Below are 13,621 nucleotides of genomic sequence, written 5' to 3' on the forward strand. Positions count from 1 at the left end.
GGGATGCGGTCCCCCTAAATGCCTCAGCACGGAGGAAGGTACGGAATGTTCCCTGTAGCTCAGTTGGTAGAGCATGGTGTGTGCAACGCCAGGGTTGTGGGTTTGACTCCCACGGGGGGCCAGTACAAAACATTTAAAATGCATGAAATGAAATGTATGAAATGTATGCATTCACTACTGTAAGTCGCTCTGGATAAGAGCGTCTGCTAAATGACTAAAATGTAAAATATGCAATAGGCCTAAATGTGGTGAGATAGTGTGAAAGTCAACCTCTTAGAGGCCTGTTTACCATGCTGATGGACTGCTGGGTGTCTGTTTATCATGCTGATGGATTGCTGGGTGTCTGTTTATCATGCTGATGGACTGCTGGGTGTCTGTTTATCATAATGCTGGGTGTCTGTTTATCATGCTGATGGACTTCTGGGTGTCTGTTTATCATGCTGATGGACTGCTGGGTGTCTGTTTATCATGCTGATGGACTGCTGGGTGTCTGTTTATCATGCTGATGGACTGCTGGGTGTCTGTTTATCATGCTGATGGACTGCTGGGTGTCTGTTTATCATAATGCTGGGTGTCTGTTTATCATGCTGATGGACTGCTGGGTGTCTGTTTATCATGCTGATGGACTGCTGGGTGTCTGTTTATCATGCTGATGGACTGCTGGGTGTCTGTTTATCATAATGCTGGGTGTCTGTTTATCATGCTGATGGACTGCTGGGTGTCTGTTTATCATGCTGATGGACTGCTGGGTGTCTGTTTATCATGCTGATGGACTGCTGGGTGTCTGTTTATCATGCTGATGGACTGCTGGGTGTCTGTTTATCATGCTGATGGACTGCTGGGTGTCTGTTTATCATAATGCTGGGTGTCTGTTTATCATGCTGATGGACTGCTGGGTGTCTGTTTATCATGCTGATGGACTGCTGGGTGTCTGTTTATCATGCTGATGGACTGCTGGGAAGCCCTTAGGGAACAGGAAGCCCTGAGGCAACAGGAAGCTCTTAGGGAACAGGAAGCCCTTAGGGAACAGGAAGCCATTTGGGAACAGGTAGCCCTGAGGGAACTGGAAGCCCTGAGGGAACAGGAAGCCCTCAGGGAACAGGAAGCCCTCAGGGAACAGGAAGCCCTCAGGGAACAGGAAGCCATTTGGGACACATCCTGTATTGACTGCTGTATGGATGCATCAATCAATCCCAGATATATTTATAAATATATATATATATATTTATAATTATAAAGCCCTGTCTACATCTACTAAGTATCAAATCAAACGATTTTATAAAAGGATTTGCCAGTAGATTGTCGACTTGATTCATGATGATGACTGCTAGCTAAGACTTTGAAAGATGGTTGACATGATCAGTCCAATCAAAGCTACTGTACATATATATAATGTGATTTGACGTCATTTTATCTGTGGCCAATGACCTTCAGCCTTCTTGGAAGGACACTTGTAGCATAACTCAATGGCAGGACCCAAAGGGCAGATTTTTTGGGATGTTTACCTTTACTAAGCACTTAAACTTGGCGATGACGTACTGTCCCCATGAGTGACAGAACACTGAGCCAATCACGGCGCAATGCTCCAACTTTCTGCTGGCTCGCCCCACCACCACAGAAAGCACTGAGCTGGGCTGAAACACCTGCATTTTGGAGCTGCTTTACTCAAGAAAACAAAACAGAGACAATGTTTGTATGTGGCTTTATTAACTCAATCATATATATCAATTTTACATTGTTTGCGAACTGATATGTGACACGTATTAATGCCAAAATAACATAGAAAACAGGCAAGCCCCAAAAAAATATATTTATTTTTATTTATTTTTGCTAAAAATGTGGGTCGCCACTAGACACACCGCCGGTCAAATTCCACGTGACCGTTTAGTCACTGTAGTTAGTCTTCTCTAAGATCTGATGCCGCTGATGGTCATTACTAGCCTACCGAACTAGCTAACGGCCTCTTCTCGGTTCTCAGCACTTTGTTGTCCCTCTAATCACTCTGACATTAATGCAAATATAATGGAAAATCTAATCAAACACTTCATGAGAGTCCATGAGCTCATGTTTCGCAACATTTCTATAGGCTATACAATACATTTACATTTGAGTCATTTAGCAGACGCTCTTATCCAGAGCGACATTAGTGAATGCATACATTTCATACATTTTTTTTACATTTTATATATATATATATATTTTTTGTACTGGCCCCCCGTGGGAATTGAACCCACAACCCTGACGTTGCACATACCATGCTCTACCAACTGAGCTACAGGGAAGATGGTACAATTGTGTGAGAAAACAGTGTGTTGATGGACTCTATTAAAAAGGTAGGGGTGCAACTCAATATTAGGAAGGTGTTCTTAATGTTTCGTACAGTCAGAGTAGATTATGGAATTTATAGACATTATAGACAGTATACGAATAGAAAAGGTGTGTACAGCAGTAGTTATATAGGATGAACCAGGACTAGAATACAGTATATACATATGAAGTGGACAGCAGTAGTTATATAGGATGAACCAGGACTAGAATACAGTATATACATATGAAGTGGACAGCAGTAGTTATATAGGATGAACCATGACTAGAATACAGTATATACATATGAAGTGGACAGCAGTAGTTATATAGGATGAACCAGGATTAGAATACAGTATATACATATGAAGTGGACAGCAGTAGTTATATAGAATACAGTATATACATATGAAGTGGGTAAAACAGTATGTAAACATTATTAAAGTGACCAGTGATTCCATGTCTATGTATAGAGGGCAGCAGCCTCTAAGGTGCAGGGTTGAGTAACCGGGTGGTGCAGGGTAGAGTACCGGGTGGTGCAGGGTTGAGTAACCGGGTGGTGCAGGGTAGAGTACCGGGTGGTGCAGGGTAGAGTACCGGGTGGTGCAGGGTAGAGTACCGGGTGGTGCAGGGTAGAGAACCGGGTGGTGCAGGGTAGAGAACCGGGTGGTAGCCGGCTAGTAACAGTAACTAACGTTCAGGGCAGGGTACTGGGCGGATGCCGGCTAGTGGTGACTATTTAACAGTCTGATGGCCTTGAGATAGAAACTGTTTTTCAGTCTCTCGGTCCCAGCTTTGATGCACTTGTACAGTCTCTGCCTTCTAGATGGTAGTGGGGTGAACAGGCAGTGGCTCGGGTGGCTGAGGTCCTGTGACAGCGGGTGCTGTAGATGTCCTGGAGCTCAAGCAGTGTGCGTTGGGCAGACCGCACCACTCTCTGGAGTGCCCTGTTGTTGTGGACGGTGCAGTTGCCGTAACAAGGTGGTGATACAGCCTGACAGGATGCTCTCAATGGTGCATCTGTAAAAGTTTGTGAGGGTTTTAGGTGACAAGCTAAATTTCTTCATCCTCCTGAGGTTGAAGAGGAGCTGTTGCGTCTTCTTCACCACGCTGTCTGTGTGGGTGGACCATTTAAGGTTGTCAGTGATGTGCACGCCGAGGGAACTTGAAGCTTTTCACATTCTCCACTGCGACCCCCATTTGTAAACGTTAGCCACCCTTTCCAACAATAAGAGTGTGTTTTGCAAAGTTACGTTACTTTACTGCAATCATATCAGTGACTGTCAGAGTGATGATTTCCACATTAGGTGGAATAGGTCCAATATCAAATATTTAGATGGAATATTTGTCATTTCAGTGTAGGAAAGGATGAAACAGCGTCTGTGCCACCAGTAAGTACAGATAGTAACGTTAGTATAAACCCCCTCGCACGGTCCCCGCAGCCGGACATCTTTCTCATGGCTTCTGGAGGGAAACGCTGTAGGAATGCTCAACCGGTGTCGCTTATTCAGCCGACAGAAACTTTCAACCGGTTCTCCCCGTTAAGCGAGTCGGAGTCGGAGGCCGAGACTTCTCTGGTCTCTGCTCCTCCCGTTGTGGGGTCTGAGACGCCGACGGCTCCCACCATTAGCTCTGACAAATTGAAAACCCTAGTCATTGGCGACTCCATTACCCGCAGTATTAGACTTAAAACTAATCATCCAGCGATCATACACTGTTTACCAGGGGGCAGGGCTACCGACGTTAAGGCTAATCTAAAGACGGTGCTGGCTAAAGCTAAAACTGGCGAGTGTAGAGAGTATAGAGATATTGTTATCCACGTCGGGACCAACGATGTTAGGATGAAACAGTCAGAGGTCACCAAGCGCAATATAGCTTCAGCGTGTAAATCAGCTAGAAAGATGTGTCGGCATCGAGTAATTGTCTCTGGCCCCCTCCCAGTTAGGGGGAGTGATGAGCTCTACAGCAGAGTCTCACAACTCAATCGCTGGATGAAAACTGTTTTCTGCCCCTCCCAAAAGATAGAATTTGTAGATAACTGGCCCTCTTTCTGGGATTCACCCACAAACAGGACCAAGCCTGGCCTGCTGAGGAGTGACGGACTCCATCCTAGCTGGAGGGGTGCTCTCATCTTATCTACGAACATAGACAGGGCTCTAACTCCTCTAGCTCCACAATGAAATAGGGTGCAGGCCAGGCAACAGGCTGTTAGCCAGCCTGCCAGCTTAGTGGAGTCTGCCACTAGCACAGTTAGCGTAGTCAGCTCAGCTTTCCCCATTGAGACCGTGTCTGTGCCTCGATCTTGGTTGGGCAAAATTAAAAATGGCGGTGTTCGCTTCAGTAATCTTACTAGTATAAAGACCTCCTCCATTCCTGCCATTATTGAAAGAGATTGTGATACTTCACATCTCAAAATTGGGTTACTTAATGTTAGATCCCTCACTTCCAAGGCAGTTATAGTCAATGAACTAATCACTGATCATAATCTTGATGTGATTGGCCTGACTGAAACATGGCTTAAGCCTGATGAATTTACTGTGTTAAATGAGGCCTCACCCCCTGGTTACACTAGTGACCAAACCCCCCGTGCATCCGGCAAAGGCGGAGGTGTTGCTAACATTTACGATAGCAAATTTCAATTTACAAAAAAAAAAACAATGACGTTTTCGTCTTTTGAGCTTCTAGTCATGAAATCTATGCAGCCTACTCAATCACTTTTTATAGCTACTGTTTACAGGCCTCCTGGGCCATATGCAGTGTTCCTTACTGAGTTCCCTGAATTCCTATCGGATCTTGTAGTCATAGCAGATAATATTCTAATTTTTGGTGACTTTAACATTCACATGGAAAAGTCCACAGACCCACTCCAAAAGGCTTTCGGAGCCATCATCGACTCAGTGGGTTTTGTCCAACATGTCTCTGGACCTACTCACTGCCACAGTCATACTCTGGACCTAGTTTTGTCCCATGGAATAAACGTTGTGGATCTTAATGTTTTTCCTCATAATCCTGGATTATCGGACCACCATTTTATTGCGTTTACAATTGCAACAAATAATCTGCTCAGACCCCAACCAAGGAAGATTAAAAGTCGTGCTATAAATTCTCAGACAACCCAAAGATTCCTTGATGCCCTTCCAGACTCCCTCTGCCTACCCAAGGACGTCAGAGGACAAGAATCAGTTAACCACCTAACCGAGGAACTCAATTCAACCTTGCGCAATACCCTAGATGCAGTTGCACCCCTAAAAATTAAAAACATCTGTCATAAGAAACTAGCTCCCTGGTATACAGAAAATGCACGAGCTCTGAAGCAAGCTTCCAGAAAATTGGAACGGAAATGGCGCCACACTAAACTGGAAGTCTTCCGACTAGCTTGGAAAGACAGTACCGTGCAGTATCGAAGAGCCCTCACTGCTGCACGATCATCCTATTTTTCCAACTTAATTGAGGAAAATAAGAACAATCCGAAATTTCTTTTTGACACTGTCGCAAAGCTAACTAAAAAGCAGCATTCGCAAATGGAGGATGGCTTTCACTTCAGCAGTAATAAATTTATGAACTTTTTTGAGGAAAAGATCATGATCATTAGAAAGCAAATTACGGACTCCTCTTTAAATCTGGGTATTCCTCCAGGGCTTCATTGTCCAGAGTCTGCACAACTCTGCCAGGACCTTGGCTCAAGGGAGATACTAAAGTGTTTTAGTACTATATCTCTTGACACAATGATGAAAATAATCATGGCCTCCAAACCCTCAAGCTGCATACTGGACCCTATTCCAACTAAACTACTGAAAGAGCTGCTTCCTGTGCTTGGCCCTCCTATGTTGAACATAATAAACGGCTCTCTATCCACCGGATGTGTACCAAGCTCACTAAAAGTGGCAGTAATAAAGCCTCTCTTGAAAAAGCCGAATCTTGACCCAGAAATGATAAAAAACTATTGGCCTATATCGAATCTTCCATTCCTCTCAAAAATTTTAGAAAAAGTTGTTGCGCAGCAACTCACTGCCTTCCTGAAGACAAACAATGTATACGAAACGCTTCAGTCTGGTTTTAGACCCCATCATAGCACTGAGACTGCACTTGTGAAGGTGGTAAATGACCTTTTAATGGCGTCAGACCGAGGCTCTGCATCTGTCCTCATGCTCCTAGATCTTAGTGCCGCTTTTGATACCATCGATCACCACATTCTTTTGGAGAGATTGGAAACCCAAATTGGTCTACATGGACAAGTTCTGGCCTGGTTTAGATCTTATCTGTCGGAAAGATATCAGTTTGTCTCTGTGAATGGTTCATCCTCTGACAAATCAATTGTAAATTTCGGTGTTCCTCAAGGTTCCGTTCTAGGACCACTATTGTTTTCACTATATATTTTACCTCTTGGGGATGTCATTCGAAAACATAATGTTAAATTTCACTGCTATGCGGACGACACACAGCTGTACATTTCAATGAAACATGGTGAAGCCCCAAAATTGCTCTCGCTAGAAGCCTGTGTTTCAGACATAAGGAAGTGGATGGCTGCAAATTTTCTACTTTTAAACTCGGACAAAACAGAGATGCTTGTCCTAGGTCCCAAGAAACAAAGAGATCTTCTGTTGAATCTGACAATTAATCTGGATGGTTGTACAGTCGTCTCAAATAAAACTGTGAAGGACCTCGGCGTTACTCTGGACCCTGATCTCTCTTTTGAAGAACATATCAAGACTGCTTCAAGGACAGCTTTTTTCCATCTACGTAACATTGCAAAAATCAGAAACTTTCTGTCCAAAAATGACGCAGAAAAATTAATCCATGCTTTTGTTACTTCTAGGCTCGAATACTGCAATGCTCTACTTTCCGGCTACCCGGATAAAGCACTAAACAAACTTCAGTTAGTGCTAAATACGGCTGCTAGAATCCTGACTAGAACCAAAAAATTTGATCATATTACTCCAGTGCTAGCTTCCCTACACTGGCTTCCTGTTAAGGCAAGGGCTGATTTCAAGGTTTTACTGCTAACCTACAAAGCATTACATGGGCTTGCTCCTACCTATCTTTCCGATTTGGTCCTGCCGTACATACCTACACGTACGCTACGGTCACAAGACGCAGGCCTCCTAATTGTCCCTAGAATTTCTAAGCAAACGGCTGGAGGTAGGGCTTTCTCCTATAGAGCTCCATTTTTATGGAATGGTCTGCCTACCCATGTGAGAGACGCAGACTCAGTCTCAACCTTTAAGTCTTTACTGAAGACTTATCTCTTCAGTAGGTCCTATGATTAAGTATAGTCTGGCCCAGGAGTGTGAAGGTGAACGGAAAGGCTGGAGCAACGAACCGCCCTTGCTGTCTCTGCCTTGTCGGTTCCCCTCTTCCCACTGGGATTCTCTGCCTCTAACCCTTTTACAGGGGCTGAGTCACTGACTTACTGGTGTTCTTCCATGCCGTCCATGGGAGGGGTGCGTCACTTGAGTAGGTTGAGCCACTGACGTGGTCTTCCTGTCTGGGTTGGCGCCCCCCCCTTGGGTTGTGCCGTGGCGGACATCTTTGTGGGCTATACTCGGCCTTGTCTTCGGACGGTAAGTTGGTGGTTGTAGATATCCCTCTAGTGGTGTGGGGGCTGTGCTTTGGCAAAGTGGGTGGGGTTATATCCTGCCTGTTTGGCCCTGTCCGGGGGTATCATCGGATGGGGCCACAGTGTCTTCTGATCCCTCCTGTCTCAGCCTCCAGTATTTATGCTGCAGTAGTTTATGTGTCGGGGGGCTAGGGTCAGTCTGTTACATCTGGAGTATTCTCTTGTCTTATCCGGTGTCCTGTGTGAATGTAAATATGCTCTCTCTAATTCTCTCTTTCTTTCTTTCTTTCTTTCTCTCGGAGGACCTGAGCCCTAGGACTACCTGGCATGATGACTCCTTGCTGTCCCCAGTCCACCTGGCCATGCTGCTGCTCCAGTTTCAACTGTTCTGCCTGCGGCTACGGAACCCTGACCTGTTCACCGGACGTGCTTGTTGCACCCTCGACAATTACTATGATTATTATTATTTGACCATGCTGGTCATTTACGAACATTTTAACATCTTGACCATGTTCTGTTATAATATCCACCCGGCACAGCCAGAAGAGGACTGGCCACCCCTCATAGCCTGGTTCCTCTCTAGGTTTCTTCCTAGGTTTTTGGCCTTTCTCAGGAGTTTTTCCTAGGGAGTTTTTCCCAGCCACCGTGCTTCTTTCACATGCATTGCTTGCTGTTTGGGGTTTTAGGCTGGGTTTCTGTACAGCACTTTGAGATTTCAGCTGATGTACGAAGGGCTATATAAATAAATTTGATTTGATTTGATTTGATTTGAAAGACGTTGCTTCGACAGCATATAACCTTTTATGGTCTGTACAGTATGATGAATTCCAGGCATGAGAGATACCAACGGTTTAGTCTAACGTTATAGCTATCTAGCTATAACGTTAGACTACAGTACATTTTTGGTATAGCAAACACAACTAGCTAGCTAGCTATAACGTTAGACTACAGTACATTTTTGGTATAGCAAACACAACTAGCTAGCTAGCTATAACGTTAGACTACAGTACATTTTTGGTATAGCAAACACAACTAGCTAGCTAGCTATAACGTTAGACTACAGTACATTTTTGGTATAGCAAACACAACTAGCTATCTAGCTTTAACGTTAGACTACAGTACATTTTTGGTATAGCAAACACAACTAGCTATCTAGCTTTAACGCTCTCATCATTATGTCTGAAACACCTCTCATCACTCATCATTATGTCTGAAACACCCTCTCATCACTCATCATTATGTCTCAAACACCTCTCATCACTCATCATTATGTCTGAAACACCCTCTCATCATTAAGTCTGAAACACCCTCTCATCACTAATCATTTTGTCTGAAACACCCTCTCATCACCCATCATTATGTCTGAAACACCCTCTCATCACTAATCATTATGTCTGAAACACCCTCTCATCATTATGTCTGAAACACCTTCTCATCACTAATCATTATGTCTGAAACACCCTCTCATCATATTGTCTGAAACACCCTCTCATCACTCATCATTATGTCTGAAACACCCTCTCATCACTCATCATTATGTCTGAAACACCCTCTCATCACTAATCATTATGTCTGAAACACCCTCTCATCATTATGTCTGAAACACCCTCTCATCACTCATCATTATTTCTGAAACACCCTCATCACTAATCATTATGTCTGAAACACCCTCTCATCATTATGTCTGAAACACCCTCTCATCACTCATCATTATGTCTGAAACACCCTCTCATCATTATGTCTGAAACACCTCTCATCATTATGTCTGAAACACCCTCTCATCACTCATCATTATGTCTGAAACACCTCTCATCACTCATCATTATGTCTGAAACACTTCTCATCATTATGTCTGAAACACCCTCTCATCACCCTCTCATCATTATGTCTGAAACACCCTCTCATCACTCATCATTATGTCTGAAACACCCTCTCATCACTAATCATTATGTCTGAAACACCCTCTCATCATTATGTCTGAAACACCCTCTCATCACTCATCATTATTTCTGAAACACCCTCTCATCACTAATCATTATGTCTGAAACACCCTCTCATCATTATGTCTGAAACACCCTCTCATCACTCATCATTATGTCTGAAACACCCTCTCATCATTATGTCTGAAACACCTCTCATCATTATGTCTGAAACACCCTCTCATCACTCATCATTATGTCTGAAACACCTCTCATCACTCATCATTATGTCTGAAACACTTCTCATCATTATGTCTGAAACACCCTCTCATCATTATGTCTGAAACACCCTCTCATCACTAATCATTATGTCTGAAACACCTCTCATCACTCATCATTATGTCTGAAACACCCTCATCACTCATCATTATGTCTGAAACACCCTCTCATCACTCATCATTATGTCTGAAACACCCTCTCATCACTAATCATTATGTCTGAAACACCCTCTCATCATTATGTCTGAAACACCCTCTCATCACTCATCATTATGTCTGAAACACCCTCTCATCACTCATCATTATGTCTGAAACACCCTCTCATCATTATGTCTGAAACACCCTCTCATCACTCATCATTATGTCTGTAACACCCTCTCATCATTATGTCTGAAACACCTCTCATCATTATGTCTGAAACACCTCTCATCATTATGTCTGAAACACCCTCTCATCACTCATCATTATGTCTGTAACACCACTCTCACTCATCTATGTCTGAAACACCCTCTCATCACTCATCATTATGGTCTGAAACACCCTCTCATCATATCATTATGTCTGATGAACCCACCCTCTATGCACCATCATTATGTCTGAAACACCCTCTCATCACTCATCATTATGTCTGAAACACCCTCTCATCATTATGTCTGAAACACCCTCTCATCACTCATCATTATGTCTGAAACACCCTCTCATCATTATGTCTGAAACACCCTCTCATCACTCATCATTATGTCTGAAACACCTCTCATCATTATGTCTGAAACACCCTCTCATCACTCATCATTATGTCTGAAACACCCTCTCATCACTAATCATTATGTCTGAAAACCAACCCTCTCATCACTCATCATTATGTCTGAAACACCCTCTCATCACTCATCATTCTTTCTGAAAACACCCTCTCATCATTATGTCTGAAACACCTCTCATCATTATGTCTGAAAAACCCCCTCTCATCACTAATCATTATGTCTAAACACCCCTCTCATCATTATGTCTGAAACCACCACCTTCTCATCACTAATCATTATGTCTGAAACCACCTCTCATCACTCATCAGTATGTCCTGAAACAACCCTCTCAGCCCCTCATCATTATGTCTTGAAACACCTCTCATCACTCATCCTTATGTCTGAAACCCCTCTCATCACTCATCATTATGTCTGAAACACCCTCTCATCACTCATCATTATGTCTGAAACACCCTCTCATCACTCATCATTATGTCTGAAACACCCTCTCATCATTATGTCTGAAACACCCTCTCATCATTATGTCTGAAACACCCTCTCATCATTATGTCTGAAACACCCTCTCATCACTAATCATTATGTCTGAAACACCCTCTCATCACTCATCATTATGTCTGAAACACCCTCTCATCATTATGTCTGAAACACCCTCTCATCATTATGTCTGAAACACCCTCTCATCATTATGTCTGAAACACCCTCTCATCACTCATCATTATGTCTGAAACACCTCTCATCACTAATCATTATGTCTGAAACACCCTCTCATCATTATGTCTGAAACACCCTCTCATCATTATGTCTGAAACACCCTCTCATCACTCATCATTATGTCTGAAACACCCTCTCATCATTATGTCTGAAACACCCTCTCATCATTATGTCTGAAACACCCTCTCATCAGTCATCATTATGTCTGAAACACCCTCTCATCACTCATCATTATGTCTGAAACACCCTCTCATCATTATGTCTGAAACACCCTCTCATCATTATGTCTGAAACACCCTCTCATCAGTCATCATTATGTCTGAAACACCCTCTCATCACTCATCATTATGTCTGAAACACCCTCTCATCATTATGTCTGAAACACCCTCTCATCATTATGTCTGAAACACCCTCTCATCACCCATCATTATGTCTCAAACACCCTCTCATCACTCATCATTATGTCTGAAACACCCTCTCATCATTATGTCTGAAACACCCTCTCATCAGTCATCATTATGTTGGGAGGATGGAAAAACACTCCACATAGTGCTTAGCGGTGACGTTTCCCTTTAAGAGGCTCGGTCTTGGTTAGAGGAACATAATTTGTGTTAAACACGTGTTGGGCCACAACACAGATGGACTCTAAATGTTGCAACAGGCTTTGACCACTCTGAATGCAGTAGGCAACATCAGCAGACCCACAGCCATTACAGGGAATCCGTCAGTCTGACTGACTGGTCTAGTCTGGACAGAGAATGAGGCTGAGTAGTGAACTACTTTTGACCAGGGCTCTGTTGATAAATGGTGCACTATAAAGGGGACTTCTGTTCCATTTGGGGCGCACGCTGAGACTGAGAGGGCCTTCAGGAGCCAGAATAGGAACACTATGGCGCTACACAATAATAATTAGGAGATCAGGGCCCATATTCAAAAAGTGTCTCAGACTGCTGATCTACGATCAGATTCTTGTCTTTCCTTATAATCGCATTAATTATCATCTAAATGACAAAACTGGGCCGAGATCAGCAGTCCCTTTAGGAGCCATTATGAGGAACACTGGCTACACACAGTACCAGCTGATCGCTCCTCTACCTACCTGATAGCTCCTATATACCTACCTGATAGCTCCTATATACCTACCTGATAGCTCCTATATACCTACCTGATAGCTCCTATATACCTACCTGATAGCTCCTATATACCTACCTGATAGCTTCTCTACCTACCTGATAGCTCCTCTACCTACCTGATAGCTCCTCTACCTACCTGATAGCTCCTATATACCTACCTGATAGCTCCTATATACCTACCTGATAGCTCCTCTACCTACCTGATAGCTCCTCTACCTACCTGATAGCTCCTATATACCTACCTGATAGCTCCTATACCTACCTGATAGCTCCTCTATACCTACCTGATAGGTCCTCTATACCTACCTGATAGCTCCTCTACCTACCTGATAGCTCCTCTACCTACCTGATAGCTCCTCTATACCTACCTGATAGCTCCTCTACCTACCTGATAGCTCCTCTACCTACCTGATAGCTCCTCTATACCTACCTGATAGCTCCTCTACCTACCTGATAGCTCCTCTATACCTACCTGATAGCTCCTCTACCTACCTGATAGCTCCTATACCTACCTGATAGCTCCTCTACCTACCTGATAGCTCCTATATACCTACCTGATAGCTCCTCTACCTACCTGATAGCTCCTCTACCTACCTGATAGTTCCTAAACCTACCTGATAGCTCCTCTACCTACCTGATAGCTCCTATATACCTACCTGATAGCTCCTCTACCTACCTGATAGCTCCTCTACCTACCTGATAGCTCCTCTACCTACCTGATAGCTCCTCTACCTACCTGATAGCTCCTCTACCTGCCTGATAGCTCCTATATACCTACCTGATAGCTCCTATATACCTACCTGATAGCTCCTCTACCTACCTGATAGCTCCTATATACCTACCTGATAGCTCCTATATACCTACCTGATAGCTCCTCTACCTACCTGATAGCTCCTATATACCAACCTGATAGCTCCTATATACCTACCTGATAGCTCCTATATACCTACCTGATAGC

The sequence above is a fragment of the Salmo trutta genome, chromosome 20, assembly GCF_901001165.1.
Source record: "Salmo trutta chromosome 20, fSalTru1.1, whole genome shotgun sequence".
Classification (NCBI taxonomy): Eukaryota; Metazoa; Chordata; class Actinopteri; order Salmoniformes; family Salmonidae; genus Salmo; species Salmo trutta.